Genomic DNA, 21,583 nt, shown 5'->3' on the forward strand with positions numbered 1-21,583 from the left:
CAGTTGATAAAAGATATTGATAGTGGAAGTGGCCTAAATGTTTTATTTATGTATGATACCCAAGTGTATGCCTGGATTATATATTCGAAAAGCAGTAAGAAAGAGAGTTGTAATCATGCATGCATGCATGCATGGTTCAAAGTCTTGAGGTTAAACTGGATTTGGGGATTGTCTCACACCAGCTAAAGAATATATGTAACTGAGGAAGGAGTTAATAGCTGGGGATAGCTTGTGAAGTTTTATTCATTTTACTGGGAATAAAATTCATGGTCGGGCTGAGATGGTAATTACAGTCACCGGACCTTCTCTGCAAACACTGCTGCTCAGAGAAGGCTTTAATGCCAATATTTTATCCCCAACGATTGTCACTGAATTTGAGTTAAGATAGAACAAAGCCCTCTGGCTTTCAAACTGGGAGCAGTCCAAACGTTCAGGTTGGACTTGCATGGGGAGTAATTCTTTGAGTGTATTAGGCAAACAATTTAACTGCGAGCCATGTGCCAAAGTCACAAATGAGCATCCGCTGCAGCCAAGTGGACATTTGATTGCCAAGCACAAGTAATTATAGGGTGAGTTTGGCCAACATGTTTGAAAGATTTATGATAATGACAATGACAATAAACCAGCTACTGTCAAAAATGGTGGGTCAGACCATGGCATATCAACTTCAACTACAGCCCTTTCTGTACCTTGGTTGAAGAAAGAGAAGCAGATATGGAAGGGTGCAGGATGCCTTTCTTTCGTTGCGTTGATGTTCAAACCTTCAACGCCTAAACAAGAGTTTCTCTATGGAGGCCTTTTAAAAATAATACAACAGAATGTGATTCATGAGAAGTCATGCCCACCTGATGTTTCCCAGACTTTTTTGGCTCCTATTCTCCAATATAACTCTGCCAGTACCTATCTGCCGCTCACAATATGAGTGGTAGAAGAACTGACAGAATACTCGCCACATCACCTCTGTTAATTTCAATTTGACACACCAGCTGAAGACCGATAGAGAGGTAGATACAAGAGAGAAAGAGGAAATAGAGAAAAGATAGGAGAAATACCTGTTCTTGAGGATTTTAACATTGGAGCCCAGGAAAGATAGCCTGGCTGTGGATGAAGCTACTGGGAATTCGAGAAAAAAATGAAATGAAACATTTATAGTGTTAGGTAAAGCCATAATGTGAAACATATACAATATGACTTGCTACAGTATGGCCTTTAATTGCAAGCTAATTAAGTCATACACTGAGTGGGTGTACTCAGTATAACTGAGCCATCAAGCAGCTAACATTGCAGGTTTCTGACTTAGAAAATAAATGTACCTGTACTTGTTATAATAAGCAGGTGTCTTAGTTTCACTTTGTCATGGAACAGCCAGTGTGAGACATGTCACATGGGACCAAACAGTAGCTCTGGGAAGTCAATCAATGAGGCAACAGCATTTTTAATCTGAATTTCTTACATGGCTAATGCAGTCATGTGCATGTATTTTGATATCCTTTAGCATTAGTTTGAGATTGGACATGTTATTGTTTCTTGCCATACCTTTCTTTGTCATCCCCCGATTGTTTGCAATGTGCTGTTGTTGATTAGCCTGCACTCTCAGTAAGTAAAAGCGGGTACTGTATAGCACCTGATTATGTAATTTCCTGAAAATGTAATAAAATTTGCACTCATCCTTATCGAAAATATAATAAAACTCAATAATGTAATAACTTGATCAATAATATAGTAATGTCCTGACTGATACTGTAATAACATGCTTACCGAAGAAATACCTTTCAGGTGGGCCATTCTTCCCCCAAAATGTTGGAAATGTAAACCCGAGGCTTTATGTAGAATATATTATATTACATATTATATTTACAGCAGATAGCAAGTGGTACGTAGGCAAAGATGCATTAAACTAATGTCCCTATCAATGTGAAATGAATCCGTCCATGCTGATTGGTCGTTGTGAGGATCGTCCATTAGACCAGAGTGGATCTTAGATGAGACACCATCAGAAAATAAAAGTTGCAGAAGATGGCTAACATTACACAAGCGAGCGATGAAGGCACAGCAGTCTATTTCATTTTTATGAAATGTTCTTTTTTTTATCGGAGTCAACAGTGATTCTCATTAAATAATTATCAGTCCTTACAGTACATTTATTGGCCAAGTTATTACATCATTGTGTTTTATTATATTTTTTTATATCAATTGCAAATTTTATTACATTTTCAGGAAATGAAACATTATTAAACCATAACTGAAAAATGTAACTTTTAATCAACCCCATCACCCTTATATGCTTAGTAGATATAGTGTGAATTAGTTATGATTTCTTTATTTTTATTATTCTAATAGTCTTGTTTAGACATCACTTGAAATTAAAGATCTTAAGTGTTATGTGAAATGCAAGAGTTGGACATTTGAATATGACAGGACATGTTTATCAGCAGGCTGCACCTTTCTGAGAATCAGCTGATCTCTCACAGTAACAAAAGGAAAAGAGAGATGAGACTGCAAGGGGATGGAAAAATACTTTATTACCAAATCAAAGATGTAATAAAAGTTGCAGCATGGAGAGTTGAGCCTCATTCATTCTGAGGGTGCAACATCCCAGAAATAATTTCTAGTGTCCTCTAGTGTGGGTGGTAGTGCACCGAACTGGAACAAAGGAGGCGCAAGAGACAAACAAAGCTCCTGTATTTGGATATGATGGCTCAGGGTCACTGGAGGTAGTTATTGGGGATATATAGATAACTTTTCATATATAGAAATGAGTTGATTTTACTTTGCTGTGCACATATTCCAGACCTTTTGGGCCCTATTTTAACGATCTAAGCACATGGCGTGTACAATCCACTTTTGCTAGTTTAACGGCAGAAAAAAGGGTCCGTGCGCCAGTCGCATGGTTCAAATTAAGCATAGGTGTGTTTTGGGCGTAACATGCAATAAACCAATCAGAGTGTCATCTCCTATTCCCTTTTAAAGCCAGGCGCGTTTGTACCTTGGCGCATTGCTATTATGATGGCAGATTTGCTAAGCAGGAAGGAGAGATTTTCAGGAGAAGAAACTGATCTGCTTGTGTGTGAAGTGAAAGCACCAGTAACCATAATAACATGTAATATAAAATATATAGATATACACAATAATACTATTTCACATTGTAATATTTTTATTTTTAAGCTTTTGCACGCTTGTATGCTGCTGCACGTCCCTGTGTGTGTAACAAGCATAGTGTGTGTAACAAGCATAGTGTGCGCGTGCATTTTACTAATGCGCTGTTAAAATAACAATGAAATGCTGCGTTATTGACTTTAGACCAGGTTTTTGTTGGTAAATGGCGCGATCACTTTCCGCTGCCTCAAGATAGCAATACGCCAAGAATGCACCTGAACACACCTCCCTGTAAGACCAGCACGCCCATGGGGGCAAAGATGGGCGCAGGTGTATTTGCTGTTTAAACGATGTGGGTGCAGGACGGTAAATTGACAACTGTGTCGGTTTTAAACTAGCAAAGACACTTGTTGGGCTTTGCGCTGCACCGGGTGCAAGATAGGGCCCTGGATCTGTTATCTTCTCTTTTTTTATTTTATTTATTTTTTATTTATACTTATAAATGGACTATTGATTATTTGTCCATATCTGTCTCTAGTGTTAGTGTGGCATGGGAGTGTAGAAATATGTTGCTTGGCTAACCTTGTGACATGGCCACTTTCCCTGCTGCAGAGCAATTGAAACAAAATTGCTGTGCTTTTCATTCAGCCAGTGCAGCTTGTTTCCACTTCATTGTCAGGACAATGGGTCAAAGCTGTGTTGCACATTAGCTGTGCAAATAAATAAGAAAAGGCGAGTGAGTCAGGAGCTCGAGTTGGGGCAAATCAATAAGGTCAAACGGGGGTGGAAACCAACGAGAGCAGGAGAGAGTGGAGGGAAACAGTGAGGTGGAAGTGAAGAGAGCTGCAGGTAATCAAGTGAACCATCAGCTGCATGTTAAACCCACAGGAACCATTTTCCCTCGAGGAAGTGATTGTTCAGGAGCACAGTGAGGGCTCATCTCCTCCGACTGAAGTCTGCATTAAGTATCCCCAATGGCCCTGCACACAAGACCTGCGGGGGGAGAAGAAGAACCTTGGAAGTTATGATGAATCGATTCTGCTATAATTATTTTGTCTGTTCTTCGCTTAGCTCATTTACTCACTCTAAAGGCAAGAAATAACATTATAATTGATACATAACAGCTACTCATTGAGCCAAATCAAGTAGGATATTATTTTGCTAAGCTAGCTCAGTCATTCCATGTTTATTAACCGACAAACACACCCTTTCCAAGTGAAATTCTAAATTGCAAATTGCATGAAGTAACGGTGAAACGGAAAAAAGATGCAACTACACAGCTTCTCTTTCAAAGTTCTAGTTGTTTTTCTCTTCATTTCTCTTACTTCTGTGTGCCATGTTATAGCGTCAAACAAACAAACCACACTGAAAAGCGATAGAGCTAGAACGGTGTTGTTTTCTGCAAAGCCCAGAGCTGTGACCTAAATTCAGTTGAGGCGAAATTCAGTTTGTGGCCTAAAAACAATGAGATGGGGTTTATTAAGTGAAAATGGGGAAACAGTGAGAGTGGAAAAGCTCTTCCAATTGCATTAGGACCGGATCTGGGAGAGCTAGTGCAATAATGGCAAGAAAGGCTGGGTCAGATTACAACAGAATGGTAAAGGGTTTAGTGGACAAGGAAGGCCCAGAGAGAGAGAGCGCATGGCAGGCTGACTGAGAGGCTCAACAAAAATTATGAAAGTTATTGGAGGTTTAGAAAATGGAGTGAATGGGAAATAGAGGAAGTTAGAAAAGTTCTGTGCATTTGAACAACAAAGTCATGTGGAAGAGTGCATGGCTTCCTGGTGGCCTAGTGATGGAAGATGCATATTACCAACCATACTAGGGTTGTGTATCGTTTGGATTTTTTCCAATACCGGTGGTAAAACCATACTCTTAAAATGGTGCTGGTTCCTAAACCGATACTTTATATATTTTTAAAAAAAGGAGCACAAAACGACAGTCGGCGACATTTAAAAACAGCTTGTTTATTGCTAAGGCCATATGTTGTTTTTGCTGACCATCTTCTTCCCTGTGCTGCAGTGATGTCGAAGGGTGCGTGTGCTGTACATATAGAAAAAGGTCCAAAGAAAGTGTCATGCCAAGGTTAACATAATTCAATAAAATGTAGGGGTGCATGATATAACGACTCAGTATCGTTATCACGATATCACATTGCGCAATATTGTATCGAAAGTTTTGTACCAGTCCAATATGACTGTCAGTTGAAATAAACCTTGTGTTGTAAGAACTTGTTTAATTTATTATGAATCTATTTTGATGCGTTTTCCTGTAACTTTTGTAATTTTACATATGTTTAAAAATATCAAAATTAATATCAATATCGCAATATTCATAATCGATATCCCAAATCACATTTAGTCAGTATCGTGCAACCCTAATTAGATATTCAAGCTATGGAGAGACAGAGAGAGTTAGAGGCAGCTGCTTAGTAATTCAAGGAGACTGCAGTCTCATTAAGCTGTACTGTACAGAGGACCTTGAAAGCACAAAATGGCTCCAACAATGAGGTGAATCAGCCTCAACGATGCATCCCTCTAGGATGACTCTGGCTTCTCAATAGCATCCTGATGTCTGGCCTTGCTGCCTGGCTGTCTGCTCTCTGACCGCCCCTGACAGTGGAAGTGTCTGAGTGCCACTCACTCAGTGTCCTTGCATCTGCCAGGTCGCGACACACACTCATCGATACGTGTAAAGATACTCTCTGTAACGGCGAGGGATAAAATTGAACTGATTTAATCAAGGCGTTCGATACTCACCTCACCTTGTGCCAAATGACAATGTGATTGAGGACATTAAATAGCAATAACAGAGTGCCACCGTGTGAAGATGAACTCCCAGGCAGCTGTTTTTAAATTGCCGTCTTTATCTCTTAGGAGTTGTAGAGATGAAAAAAAGACTATGATAACATTTCCTCCCTTCTCCTCCTTCAACAACAAAGGAGTAGCATAGTGTAGGTGCAAAGGAAAAAGAATAATGATCTGCGTTCGTATGGTTTGGCTCTTTTAAACATCTCATCCTCACAGTTATTGCTTTGGGAGTTTTTCCAGACGTGAAAAATTCGATTGTCCTTCAGGAAAACAATTTTTATAATTAGGCTGTCATTACAATTAATGACAATGTTTACCATAAGAGCTTTTAGAGAAAGTTCTTTCAAGGTTGTGGTGGTTTCCGTTGTTGGTGTTAGAAATGTTTTTAAATGAGAAATAACACCATTGAGCTTATTTGTTCCACCTTGCCCATCTGGGGCTTTATGCCTTGAGGATCTAAACTTATTCTGTTCTCTCAACAACATTGATTCCCCCTATTTCCTATTTCGCATTAACTTCCTCTTACGCAGGATGTTGTTATCTGGGCTGCGACTATTATACGTTGTTTGGTGCCGACCTGTGGGGTTGCGTGGTCTCTCATACTCCCAGCTCTTATCCAAAGTGATTCCGACAGGCACATTAAAATGCAAATTCTTGCCTGTGCACCCCTTGCCATTTTGTCACTTCCTTTCTCCTTGTGTGGCATGTTGAGGGGAAAGGAATTAGAGCGCTGGCCCTTGGGTTGAATATTCAAATGGCCACCTGATTTCCCAACAGAGCAGCACCGGCCAGGTTCCCATTTACATAGTTCCCTTTCCCCATTTACTGCCAATCAACACTGACTGACTCAACCACAACTCTCCACTAGACCATTCACAGAACTTCCAACTCTGACTGTGAAGAACATTTAGTGACCTACCCACTTCCATCAACCACAGCGTGCGTACACATTCACAAAACTTCAAACCGCTAAAAGTCATAAAAAAAGTCATTATCAGAATAATAGAAAACGGCAGCTCATCACCACTACTGGGTCTATATGCTTGTTGGTAGAGGTCAAAGCTTTCATGTAGCACTGGAGGGGTTACTGGGGTTTGACTGGCAGATTAAATATAATTTGTATACAAGGCTGAATATTAGCACAATAGCATAATGGTAATCAAGCCTATAATGATGTGGAACAGCCCTGTTCTCACTGGGAGAAAGATGCCCATCAATTGGCTGAACTTCTCTCTCCTTGAAGTACAGGGAAGTATACTGCTTGTAGGCTGATGTATTTTATCTCTTGGATTTTCATTTGGTACAATAAGCATGAGTTGCGGTGAATTGAAGCATGAAAGAAACAGAGTGTCACAGTATCCCATGACAGACCTCATTTGGCAAAGAGTTGTACAATGAATACATAAATAAGTAAATGCAGTGATATGAAAAGTGCTAAGAAAGAAAGAAAACAAACACAGCAAATAGCAAAGACAGACAAGACCAATGTAAAAGAATTTGCAGAACATATAGTTATCACATTAAGAAAATACCAATGAAAACAAGGGATTGGTTAAAAATGTGCACTGTTTTGGCTTCTCTGAAATTTTGATTGGCGCTTTTCCTAAGTCAAGTCAACAAAAGCCCCTTCCCCCTAGCATTGCACTATTGTAACATTATTTTACTCATGATGGACAGAAAAAAAGTACCATGCAGAGATATAGTCTTTTTTTATTTCATGTATTCTTCTTTCTTGTCAAAACCTGGTGCCTACATTTCTAACAATGCAACTTGACCACTGGCAGTGCGGTGTGTTAGGCTAGTTGCGGCTAATGTAGCCTCGAAACACTAGCCTCAAGCAGAGATGGGTAGTGGGCTACAGAAGTCTAGTGAGCTCACTTCTTTCTAACTCCACACTCGCAGATTCTTTTCATTTTCAAACTTGTCGTCTTCAGCTGCAATGCATGTTGCCTCTAGTAACATCTGTCTTTCTTACATTTGCAGTAGTACTCCTTAAGACCTGTAAACAAACTTTGATGTAGAAAATGAGTGTGTGTGAAGTTCCCCTATCCCCTCCACAACTAACTTGTATATAGTCCATATCTACGACGTTCCGCCTCCGGGATTGCTCCATTGCAGCCGAAAATTTCGGCCGGATGACACTCCTTTTGGCCGGATGTCCGTTACTTTCCGCTTTCTTTGTGTTGGAATTCTAAACTCTGGTCGATTTATGAGGACTATGGTTTAAATTTTTTTTTTTTGGGGCATTTTAGGGCTTTATTTCATAGGACAGCTGAAGACATGAAAGGGGAGCGAGAGGGGGAAAGGAGTCAAACTTGTGGCCGCTGCGTCAAGGAGTAAACCTCTATATATGGGCATGCGCTCTACCAGGTAAGCTACCCAGGCGCCAAAACGAACCTAGGGGTTATTAACTGTTGTGTACCTACTCTGTCGCTCTCTGGGACATGTTTTCATGCTAATCGAATGAGTTTGGAGCTTTAACGAGGCTACCACGGACCGATGGTTAGCTTACAATGCTAGTATGTAGGGCATGGGGACACTCAAATTAAATCGCTATTTAATACCACTAAAAAGGCTCGAAACATCACCACACTTTAACGTTAGCATAATTAGGGTCCCTAAATGTGAACCGAAGCATTGAGAACGTTGTAAGTGTACAAATAGTTAATTAAAAAGATAGATTATAAAGACAGTCGCGTTCATGTTTACTTGCGGGAGCCATCTTGAAAACCATCAACTAGTCATGACTAGTCGAACGCCGTGCAATGTGGAATTCCCATACTGTCTATGGAGATTGTCCAATCTGAGTTTTCTGTTGCACGACTAAAACAACTTTTGAACGTACACAAGTTCCACCAAAACGAGTTCCTTCCCGAGGCTATTTTGCAGTGGCACCATGGCTCTGTACGGCACTTAGCGCCGACCAAGACGATTGTGATTGGTTTAAAGAAATGCCAATAAACCAGAGCACGTTTTTCTCCCATCCCGGAATGCTGTGCGAACTAGCCAGACCCTCCTCCGCAGCGCTGTGGAGGAAGGTCTGGCAAAGCGAGACTAACTTGTATATAAATGAAGAATCTCAGTCATTTAACTGTAACAGTACTTACCTAGCTGTAAGAAGTAAAAGTAGAGGTCCACTCATTGAGCAGTGAGTGACATACTCAGGAGTAAGAAGATAAGAAATGTGCAAAAATAATGTCTCAGCAGCTGGCCTGTCTTCATTATACCGGTTTCTGTCAATGACTTCCCTCTTCTCCTGCGTGCCCGAGCTGAATGGCTAATTACCTGGATAAGGTGCATGGGGAGCAGTCGACCACAGCAGCCACCTGTCGGCTGGAGCGCCTCCAAATGACAAACGCCTGCGGGGCCGCGCTGCCCAGGTTGAGTCTGTGTTTTCCACTCTGTCGCCTTGCACTGCACCTCAGCATGGCAGCATCAACCTGGGGGAGCAACTGTTGTCTTTACTAATTTACCCAAAATAGCTGCCTGCCTCAGGCTCTTCCATGCTGCCCGTGCTGGTGAAGAGCATCTGTTTTGAACTGCGGGGGCAAGCCTAATCACACTGCACGGTTGGCTCTGGGTGTTAGCCGCTCTCCCAGCTAATAATACTGCATGTCTGTTCCTGACATTTCACACTTCCTTAAGACTACTCATAACACACAGCAGATCAGGAAATCAGAATGAACAAAATAGTTTTTTTCTAACTGCTGCCCTACAAATAAATAAAAAAAAGAAACTTGAACCTGGGCATTTGAAGGAGGGCATTTTGAAAAACTAATGAAATGCAGCCTTTTAAATATTTTAAAACCCTAAATTAAACTTTAGTTGGAATCTTTTATATGTGTGTATTTTATGAGCATATGTGTGAATGGGTGTTTGTGTGCCTTTGAGTATCTGTCAAGCAGAGGAAACTCAAAAGGTTGAAGAGAGTATCTGAGACATTGAACGGGGAGTAAATAAAACTTCTGGAACAACTGTTTGGGTTGATGTGTGACTTGCAAACCGGAGAAAATCAATATTATTCCTCAGTTTGTGTGTAGTGCTCTCCTGCCTATTGCTATAAGACAGCCAGAGTACAACTCAAATACAATAATTAGTATCCACAGAGAGAAATGTTTCTTTCGGTTTTCCACAGCTCACTTCTAAACAGAAGTATAGATCTGTCCAAGGATATTCTAACTGAAATCTTTACAGGTTCATCTCAAAAGTTGGCTTTGGGCTTTGAATTGAAGTGTCATGGCTACAGTAAAGATAATCCACTTAAATAGCCTGATAGAGTATGGTATTTTACTAAGAAGGAAGGTCATTTGTGGAGGGTATTGCAATAAAAATACGTTTTGGTCAGCCAAGAGAAAAACAGTTTTAAATTTGTCTCTTGAAGGTACTATGATGTTATCAAAGTACAGCTTTATTGTTTTGTAATAAAAGATAATTGTATAATGTAGGGTAGCTCTCAGATGAAACACAACCGCACTGAAACAAATTTATCTCACCATTATCTCCTAAAGTGTACACGGATCATTTCAGTCTGGATGGGATGAGGGAAAACATCAGCACTTCAGAGAGAGAGAGAGAACTGTTCGGAGAGCCTGTATAAGTGTTTTAAGTGTAAACATGTGCCCACATGTCCAATATGACTTTGATGGCCTTAGCCTTTGAGACCCTCACACACATACACACAGATGCAGTCCAGTTGCAGCTGAGAGGCCATTGCAAAGTGACAGTGGAGGGATTTTGGAAGCAGGTTGACGGCGAGGAGGGGGGTGCTGCTTAATGTGGCATCTGTCGCACAACACTGTGTTCCAGCTGGAACCGAGGGCTCTGGGCCACTGGGGCTTGGTGTCAAATATACTGTGGAGAAGGTCACTTTCCACAGCTCAACTGAACCAGGCCACGATCCAGACTGCTGCGTGTGCTGGCGTCCAGTGATGCGCCTACAAACACAAATAACCACATGCTAAGTCTCTGCGGTAATAATCCACACCAGGCAACGAGAGAAACGATGCCTCAAATGACTGAGAGATGGTAATAAAGACAATAAAACACACTGGGAGATAACGTTCAGTGTGCAATGCTGAATTGATTGAAACTAGTCAGACTACAGGCAAGGCAAAGATGTGTTCAGGGTGTTCATACAAAGTTAGTAGGCTATGCCATTGTCGAAAAAGCACAGCAGTGATTTGTAACATTAATTGATGGCTGCATTCCATTTAGACGTGTCCGTTTAAGGGTCCAGGTATTGTGCATTAGAGTGCGGCTACCCGACATGAGCCCGACGGGCCTGGCCGGGTTCGGACAGATATTTAGAAATGATGTTCGGATTCGGGTCGGGCTAGGTCACATCAGCGCAATAAGGCATTTGTTGTAAAATGGTGCTGCGGCTCCTTTAAGAGAGCTCAGTGTGTGTGTGTGTGTGTGTGTGTGTGGAAAGTGGGCAGAAGAGAGAGAAAGAGGAAGCAGACGTGTAGATGAGTTGGAGGTTTGTAGTTTTGTACACAGTGTGTGCAGTGTCCAAAATAAACCCCAGCCTGAAAGCCAAGTTCATTCATTTGCTCACCAGAAACGGGATTTTAACCCCGGCGTTATTCATTTTATAAAGTCACCCCTGGTTTTCTGACGACTGTCGGAAACGAAGCAATCAGGAAAGTTTAACACATTGAACATTTTAAATTAAACGGCATATTAACGTGCGCTTGTTGCCCCGTGTGCGCTAATGCGCTCATCTGTTGACATTGCCGAATGCCTTCCTACAGTTGCTTAATAAAAGCGGGCTTTCCACACAAACAAACGTACATGTGTCATTAGTATGCGAAAAAAAAGAGATTTTAACTGTCGGGCTCGGGTCAGGCTCGGACAGAAATATCTTAATGCCTGTTGGGCTCTGGTCGGGTTTGGTTACTGCTCTGTCGGACGTAGGCCGGGCTCGGACAGAAAAATGCGGCCCGATCAGCACTCTATTGTGCATGCTCACACCTGCCTGGCTTACTAAGCAACGTTAACAGTATTATTTCCACTTGTGCTTTTCCTGCTATGACAAGTTCAAGTATCTGCTGTAAAAGGTTTAAAAAAGGTTTATGTAAAGAAGATATGAGTGGATATCAGAATCAGAAAAGGGTTTATTGCCACAAGACGTCACCATTACTTACAGTATGGTGAATGGTGCATACATAAACATGTTAAACATTAATATGAAATAAACCATGGATACAGAAACAAAGCTATACATTAAAAAACAACTGTTGCATAAGGAAAAAGAGGCTGAATGGGTTGAGTGCAGAATGTGCAAATAATATGTGCATGGGCAGATGTATAGTCCAGGATGAAGATTAACATGAACAAATTAGCATTGGGCAATACAAATGGACCTTTTTCACAGCAGATGTTTTGACTTGCTAGACGTTGAAACTTAGCAGGAAAAGGACCGGTGGAGAAGAGCAGAGTGGAGCATTACAGTCTGTGGAAGTGTACGATTAAACCGTTGGTTTTTGCACCACGCAAACATTTTATCATTTCAAACAGACAGTAGACATCTGTAGGATCACCAAAATACCAGTTTTTCCAAGTGTTTGTGTTAGGGGCGTTGAAATTAATCATTGCATCGCGATGCAGACCTGGGGTCCGTTTCAGGTAGAAGGTTTAACAAACTCTGAGTCTAACCCTGAACTCTGAGTTGATTTACCCTGAGATGGGAAACTCTGAGTTTTCGGTTTCAGAACAGCTGATATGAGTTGGTTCAATCAACTCCGAGTATGTTCACGCGCGTGCACCACCACAATAAAAAGGCAGCATGAATGGAGCCATGATACTACGATTCACCATGGTAACAACCACAAACAAACGGGTCGGTGGAAATACTCATGCGCACATACAGCAAGTTTGAACATATATTTCGTTAAAAAAGCAAGACAGGCTGCTGCTGCTGCAAGAGAGAATTGTTGTGGGAGAAAATTGCTGCTCGAGTCAATGCATAAGCATTGACAATGCATTAATTTCATATTTAATCACAGTTGACTTATAATATTACTGGTGAAAACTGGAATTGTATTACACCTATAATTTCATTTGGGTGCAATCCTGCGGGCGAAAAAGTAAGCTACTACTACATCCATTCTGAGGCTGCAGCACCATGATCATTAACAGAACTATAATTTATAATCATTTATTTCTTTTTATTGCTCTCACTGGTTTGTGTCCAGGGAACACTACAAAAAACGTTTAAAAAACGTTTCAGAGCGAGTCACACTTTTCTGACGGCTCTGCATACTGTGGCTTTACTATTACAGTATGATCCGCATCACCAATAAAGAAAACGACACAAAGAATCTGCTGGGATGTTAAAGCGTGTCCACGATGGTGGATGTTAGTGATATGAGGATGGATAAAGTATCTACATATCTAATGGACTGTGAAAAAAATACTTCTCAAATCAGTTATGTGGAAATTAAAATACATTTAGTCGGGACTCAAACTCCCGACATAAACTCTGTGAATTAATACAGCTTTTTCAACGACGGGATCGTGGACAAAAGGACATGACATGTTTGAGAAAAAAACGTTTTGTAATCTGCCTAACATAAACCAATACGTTTTTTTATTCATGCAGATAACAAACTGCATTAAAATGCGCCTGATAACAGACTGAATAAATGAATGAATGAGGAAATGAGAGAGAAGAAACCTTGAGTTTCTTGAAGAAAACCTGCTCCCGACCAGGTTAGGTTCACAGACTCAGTTACCATAGTAACTGACTCTGAGGTTAAGTTACCTCTCTTTCTGAAACGGAAAACCCAGAGTTTCTCATCTTAGGGTTAACAAACTCAGAGTTTTCACTAAACCTGCTTTCTGAAACGGACCCCTGGATGATTCTGCATCAGCGCAGTGACAGACCATAATTGATTATTGCCTAATGATGTTACTTGTTGATTTTCCGCTGGTTAACAAACTCAGAGTTTTCACTAAACCTGCTTTCTGAAACGGACCCCTGGATGATTCTGCATCAGCGCAGTGACAGACCATAATTGATTATTGCCTAATGATGTTACTTGTTGATTTTCCGCTGGCTGCTTTTTTTGTGTGTGCCTTTTGTCTGTTGTCTGCTGTGTTCAGACGCCACTATATTCAGGAAGTGTCTTTCTTAAGAGCAGATGCAATGAAAATTGGGAGTTCACATTAATCTGCTTGAATTTGTTGATGAAAACCATGTGTAGCAATATATAATAATATTGAGGAGGTGATGCATTGGGATGCATCGAGGATATCGATTTGAATCGTTGACAGGATAATCGTAATCGAATTGAATCGTGAGACCAGTGAAGATTGACAGCCCTAGTTTGTGTAGGGAACGTGATGTGTCCCAGTCACGCAGTAATGTACGGAATGCGGAAGTCACAAATGGAGCTATGGCTCCTGGACACGGGGAGCCATCATTAATCCACATCATCTTATCCAAAAATAGTTTTATTAGCATTTTATAAACACTCAAATGATTAGATGATCATCATCATCACAAAGATCAGGCACCTAACAGCTCAGAACCACATCTCCACAGAGAATTAATTGCTCAAAAGTAATTTCTTTCATATCTTGAGAAATGCCCTATCTTTCTCCATCAGTGATTTTTATCACTGTAGCACATTTTTACTTTCTCTGTGTTTTGGCGGAATATGCATCCTTCTTTATCTCTCATATTCAATACAATTTACCTATTGGATTAATTTGCCTGGTATCACGTCCATGTTTCTGACCTCAGTTGTAAATAAAAAAAAAAAAAAAAAAAAAAAATTGTGAGAAGCTTGAAATGTGACTGCTAATGGGATATCTAGTCTTCCATTATTAATGCAACTGCCGCTGCATGCAAAACATTTGTATCAGCTATCTTCTCACTGGTTATTGATTTTATCTGCCAAGTATCAAGTATTGTGTTCTTACTTTTGAGTGTGTATATCTCTGTGTGTATTTGTAGATTGGTTATATATTCTCGCTCATTCTTACCACAGATGCTGGCCTGGTTTTTCTTCTATCAAAATCCTTGGCTCAGATGAACTATTAAAAACTCATTGAACCATTACAGAGTTTTTTTTCATAGCAGTTTTAACAAAATATGTCCGTCTTCTAAACCACTTATCCTGTTCATGGCAAAATAATACGTATCAGAGAGAAAAAAGTACACTATATATTGTATATAATCAGGCACAATCACAAACTGTTTTCTTCCAATCTAAGGGATTTACTCTCAAAATACTTAGAGCAATTTAGTATTTTAGCAGACAAGGAGATGGGTACATTTATTTGGAACTGTTACTGTTTAAATGCCAAGAAATCTCCCCATTTCTTATGGGGCTAAACATCAGAAGGAAGGGATCCATGGACTTAATATATATGTACTGTATATAAATTACCGAGCTTTTTTGCTCACTTCTAGCACTTTGAGAAGCAAGAATTCCTACAGTTCATGGATGTTACATGTATAAATATGAGTCCATTCTTGGCCTATGCAAAAAAACAAAACAAAACAATTGCACCTTTAGGATGTTGCTGATGTTAAAGCGTCATTGTGTTTGTTTTGTTTGTTTCATAAAGACACTTGAGTTCATGATTTTAATGATTTTTTATTTGTATTTTCGGGTTTACATGACATACAGTTGAATTCCTGAATACAAATAATAATACCTTTTGTAGTGCTCACTGACTAAAAGACAGCATAGTTTTTCAGTGCTGCCAGTCACACTTTCTTAATGACGGACTTTCAGAAAAAGCTGCCATCAATGACAGCCATCTATTTTCTTTTTTTTTTATTTTCTTTGTTTTAATTGATTCCATTCATTTGTCCCATTAGCATTTAACATCTCACATATATGTTTTCCACATATACAAAACTTACAAATATTTCACAACAGGGATCAAACACACAAATAGACAAAAATTCACAGCTAAACACAAAACTCAGTAAACTCGAAATGAGTACATTTTTCACTTCAGACCACATTTTCATTCCCCTCTTGTAAAGACCTTTCTCTCCTGGTGAAGGATAATGCCGAACATAATCTTATGAACAATTGAACAGTCAAAATTTGTAGCAAGAACCAAGGGGATCCATAAGATACAAAGTTTTTACCAAATAAAGTCTGTTCTCAATGGTGTTACAAAATCAATCCAATTACTCCAGAAATTCTTAAATTTATCTGATTCTAGTCTAACTAAGAAAGTCAGCTTTTCCATCCTGTAAATGTTATATATTACTTCGACCCAATCCTCCATTTTAGGTACCTCCGTTTTCAGCCACTTCCTGGTGATAGCTTTTTTACCTGCCACTAACATTAGACAGCCATCTATTTTATTTTACACGAGACTGATAAAAAGAAAAGAGGTGAGTTTATTTTTTTTATTTTTTTTTCTTACAGGAGAAAATGTATACGGTGTACTGCACCGACTCAGGATACTCTTTGGGACTGCATGGTTCCTTTTTTTGTGCCGCAGGAAGATTGAGTGAAAGCACTTCTTGTCCTCTAGAATTAGCCTTGGGTGCCCTTTTATATCGCCTGTTCTAATGGCAGTGAATTATGCTGACAAAGTAAGTGCTGTACAGGCCCTCAGCCAAAAGACAAGACTTGTTGAAGTTCTCATAAAGTGTCAGGAAAACAGAGGAGAGTACATTGAATTCTCTTTTCCACATCCCTCCGGTGAGGAACAAAGCTGGGTGTTAAAGTTGGTCTTGGCTGGGAAAATGCAGTGAAAACAACCCGACTAATCCTGCAGAGAGCCATTGTGATGCTAATGATACACCGCATGTATTTTTTCTGTCTGGTCCTACTGACCCTGACTTGCTCTGATCAGGCTTTAAGGAAGATGAGAATTACATTAGCTTTGTTTGTTTGCTGGAAGGCGAGAATGCAAGACAGAGACCTTGTTCTTGGAGAGAAGCAGACAAGGGCATCGTCCAGAGCCATCTGCCAAAACAGACAGAAAAGCAGCTACTCTCCCCTCCCTTTTAGAATATAGATTTTTCATACAGTTTGCTGGTGTATCCATCCTTAAGCAACACATTACGTTAGAGTCTACATTTTGTACATTAAGAATATCTTACACAATGGTCTCCTCATGCTGTATTTTATTATTCTTCCACGAGACTGGGTACATCCGGCAGTGTTTCTTTTCTGATGCATCATGCCTCAACCTGGTTTGGTGGTGGTAAACAATCGGCTGTAAACCTCCCAGTGCTCTGTTTTCACTCAGAACAGTTACAGAACTTTTTGTTAATGCCATAATAATCTTTGCACGTAATTATTATTTTTGATGCAGCAGGAAAGGCAATTTATTTAGAACAACCACTGGCACATTTTTACTTTTTTTTAACGCGTAACTGAGATATAATAATGTAAAGTAATAAAGGATCATGGTTTAATGTAACAGCCTATAGCCTATGACTGGTACATGGACAACCCATGCATCTCATGATAACATATGTAATATGATATATTGTTATAGATTAAGCTACCCAGCCATATATATATATATATATATAAAGTAATTGAAATTAGCTCTACCTTCACAAGCTACAACATCAAAGTGATATACACATTAATGCATCACTACTTCTAATCCAATAACATAATTATTCTGAAATGGGCCATTCTGCAAATACTTTCACTTCTTCTAATGCTTTATTTCTTTTACTTAAGATTTTCAATGCAGGACTTTTACTTGTATTTCTACACTGTTGTATCGTTACTTTTACTTAAGAAAAAGATCTGAATACTTCTTCCACCACTGGTTCCAAATAGCCAGTAGTGCTACCGGTTGCTTAAAGCTGAAGAGCCCCCCCCCCCCTCCCGGCAGTGAGAGTAATTACAGAAACAATAGAATTAATTAATTAATTAATTAATCTGCATCGCTGTAGTCTGTCAAGGTAATACAGGAAATACAGGTACTTTGTGAACGGTCTTTTGGAGTACAAATTGTATTTGCTGTACAAGCTGTATTTGCATAGTTACAGTGTGCCAGCATGGGAATGTCGCCACAGACACCAGACACCAATACTCCGGTACTGGGTACTGAAAAATACAGAGAGCTTTCCCTGCCGTTGATAGGCTTAATCAGCATTGTGTTAAATTGTTGGGCAATGGCTTGAATGTAACAGACGTTCATTGATATGTAAAAGTTCCACACTCCAGCTTTAACCAAGAGACAAGTGTTATTTTGTCCTGTAATCAGGCCCAACACAAGGTGAGCGGCTTCTGTCCACATTCTCTCTGTATTACAGGCATTATTTGAAATGCATCAGAGCTCCCCATCCATCTAAGTTTTAAGATGCCTCCATGGAGATGATTGACGAAGGTAAAAGGCCGCTCTGGAGAGACGCCTCGGGTGAACAGATGAGATCACAAATCTCATCTCTTTCTCCGTCTCTTTCTCTGTTACAGTCTCTCTCTCTCTCTCATCTCCCCCTCTCTGGTCCTCTCTACAACATACACAAACACCAGTGCTACATACACAAACAGTGCATATGCAAATATTTTTATTTTTTTGTATCACTTTTTCTTCTTTCATCTTCATGGTGGTAGTAAAGGGAATACAGTGAAAAATGTTCAAGGTAAAAGAAAAAAAAGGAGTCTGAGCGAGTCTTCAAGGTTCCTGGGAGGATGTGAATTGTGACTGTAGGATGAATTAGGAGTTCAGACATCTTTAAATGGGTGGGCAGATTATACTTCCAAAATGCCCAAGGGTTTTACTCTTCCTTAGTTGGAATAACTATGAAAATACCCTTCATATCATATAATCTGTGTTCTTTCCCTAGTCCATAAGTGTGGAGTGATTTGGTATTTCTCAACTGTGATACCAGATGTTAATATGGGCTTTCATGGGAAGGCGAACCAGGAATCAGTCAGTTTGTTTAGTTGTTGTGTGTGCAATGTGAGGAGACATATTACGCATTAAGTGACAATGAAATTGCCACAAGCTGGATTCAATGCCATTTTCACCATCAACTTCCAAGAATTTCACTGATTTAGCATTTCTTAAACATTTTAGAATCTTGGCACCCAACCATGGCCAGAAGCTATGAAGAACCTTGATTTTACTGCAGTATCATGTCCCTCTGTCATGTCATTTCATTAGTGTAATGACCCATCGATTTAGCATTTATGCTACAAATTGTATTGAAGCTGGCTGTGGTCCAAGTCAATCACAGGACGGGCCGGCTGTGCATCTTGGCAAAAGAAGGCGATTAAAATGACTTGGAAGAGCAAGGAGAATTTTTGTTTCTCCACCCTGACAAACAGGATCTAGCCTGCTAGCAACCCACCTGACTTAGTTTCGTCCATTCTTACCTTGTCTCCCTCGGGAGAGGCAGATGGGTGCGCTGTACACACGTTTGGCACGTTAGCCTTATGAGGTATGTGGTGGAGAGATGTGAATAGCTCAGAGCGGAAGCAACAGATGGACCTGGCAACATAGGTGAGGGCCGGAGCATGTTCACAACGGGAGCAGCTTGAAATCCTGTGCAACCTCAATGTAGGTTTGTGCTTGTTAAAGTAGATTTGGTTCTCCTTCAACATAGTCCATACTCCCCCACAAAAGGGCAACTGTGGGCAACACTACAATAATATGCGCACAAAGACCAGACCCCTTTCCTTCCTTCCCCCAACATTCACAGCTTGGTTTCATTCAGTATTCAGCAAATTGGCAAGCCTAAATGATTTGCATGTAATGTGTGCATTTTTCTGTTTGCCCTTCAAAAAAAGACTGTTGAACATTTGACCTGCAGCAGTTTGAGAGAACGAGGTTGTGTTGGATATTAATGCGTTACTGAGTAACAGGTTACAGTCATTTGAATCCTTTTTCAGGAACAGGTGGTGTCTTATTTATATTACCTTTACTAATCCCAGTAACACTACATTTATTTTGATATATCGGGAGCGGTCCATTTGTTCGCTGAGGTTAGGCATTGATGACGATGGATTGAAGGATAGGTCGTCAGGCAGCGAGTCTCGCAAGTTTTTTTTGTTGCAAATCTAAGCTTACGTCTAGACATAACCTTTTTGTAGTGCTGCATGCGGCCAATGGCGCTAAGCTAGCTGGCAATGGTCATTGAAAAGCTCCAAACTGTAGGCTGGCTGCTTGTTAAACCACAAAGTCTCATTTTCTTCCTCTGCGATCTGTCTGTGGAGGCTTTGGAGTTTTTGGAAGGCACCTTTTGACCAAACTGAAGTGAGTAACATAAATCAATATAAGGGTTAACTAATTACTGCTGCTGTAAAATAATGAGTAAAGTATGTACTTGTGAATAATAAATCATCTCATCCGTTCCCTTCTCTTCCCGCGATGGTCACTACAAATATTATGGGTTAAAGAAGATTTTAGTGTATATGTTAAATATCTATTCCAACCCTAACATTTGACACCACTTTCCACCAACATGTTACCTGTCATAACCAGGGGTGCACATAACTTTTTCAGTGAGTTACTCAGGTGAGTACCAGCAGATGGTGACTGGTACTCATCCCATATGTAGCGTGGTCTTAATAAGTGCAGTCTTCCTCACTGTCCTCCTCAGTGCCGGCACCACTGTCCTCTGCTTCAGCTTCCTGCATGGTAGATGATGAAGATCTTGGTTGAGCCTCTGATTAGCTGTCTCCATCCACAGGTCAACAGCAGGCTTTGGGTCAAATGTCTCTGTGGTCTGCTTTGACAGGTGAATGTGCATCAGGGCTGAGAGACGAGCATGTGACAGACAAGATCTGTACTTGGTTTTTATTATGTTGAGATGTGAGAATCCCCTCTCACAAGCTGCACTGCTTAAAGGCAGTGTAAGAGACAGCTTAACCACCTTGTTGATGTTGGAGTAAGCATCTGGGTTACTTGTATTTACTATTTGGACCAAGTCATACACAGAAGAGGCTCCCAGGCGTTTTCCTGCCTGCTTTAAGCGCATCCATTCTGTCACAGTGGTATCTTTGTCAAGTTGCAAGGTGGCCTCATATTTCTTGAGAATGCTGCAAACTGTTGTTGCCAAAACTGTGGAGGTCTTGCATTCTTGAGGCCATGTTGAAGGATCAAATACTAAGAAATGATCACATGACTTGAGGGAGTCATATCTGATTTCAAACTCTTCAATTAACCCCCTGAGTAAGTGTGTCTTGTCTCTGTCAGCATCAGCATTAGAAACAGTGTGTGCCCTGTGGCTTTCACCATCAAGCAGAAGTGTGAACTGTCCAATGGCCACCATGAGTTCATCCTTACATTCTCCAATGGTCAGCTTTTCCTTCTGAAACCTAATGGATGTGGTCTTCAAAATGTTGCCAATGTCAAGCATGTTTGACAGAAAGCACTAAAAACGCTCTGTGCAGATATGCTGCAAGTCACTGTTATCACTCGTAACCAGTTGCATTTTAATGGCTGCTAATAGTCTTGATATTTTTAACAGTGTTTCATGCCTCCATGCAGACCATCTGATATTATGAAACTTACCCAGTTTCACAAAGGAGATCCCATTTTCTTCACATAGCTTATTCAGTGCAGCAGTTTTTTTTTTGCTCCACCTTTTTGTAAATAAAACTGCAGCATCTTACCACAGAGCGATTAAATGTCTCACAGTAAGGAACGTTGCGATCAGCTGATTTTGCGCAATTCTCCAGTGTGTGTGCGGTGCACAGAATGTGCACAAGGGAGTCTCCAACCGC

At 40.3% G+C, this 21,583-nt stretch overlaps 1 long non-coding RNA gene across 1 annotated transcript; it reads left to right on the forward strand.

The window, feature by feature from the left end:
- Positions 1–183: 183 nt before the first annotated feature.
- On the forward strand, positions 184–20,495 carry LOC118494318. Its single transcript, XR_004896434.1, has 4 exons — positions 184–195; positions 10,589–10,593; positions 15,606–15,609; positions 20,340–20,495. It is a non-coding gene; the product is annotated as an uncharacterized LOC118494318 (long non-coding RNA).
- Positions 20,496–21,583: the final 1,088 nt, after the last annotated feature.

Source organism: Sander lucioperca, chromosome 22, assembly GCF_008315115.2.
Source record: "Sander lucioperca isolate FBNREF2018 chromosome 22, SLUC_FBN_1.2, whole genome shotgun sequence".
Lineage (NCBI taxonomy): Eukaryota > Metazoa > Chordata > Actinopteri > Perciformes > Percidae > Sander > Sander lucioperca.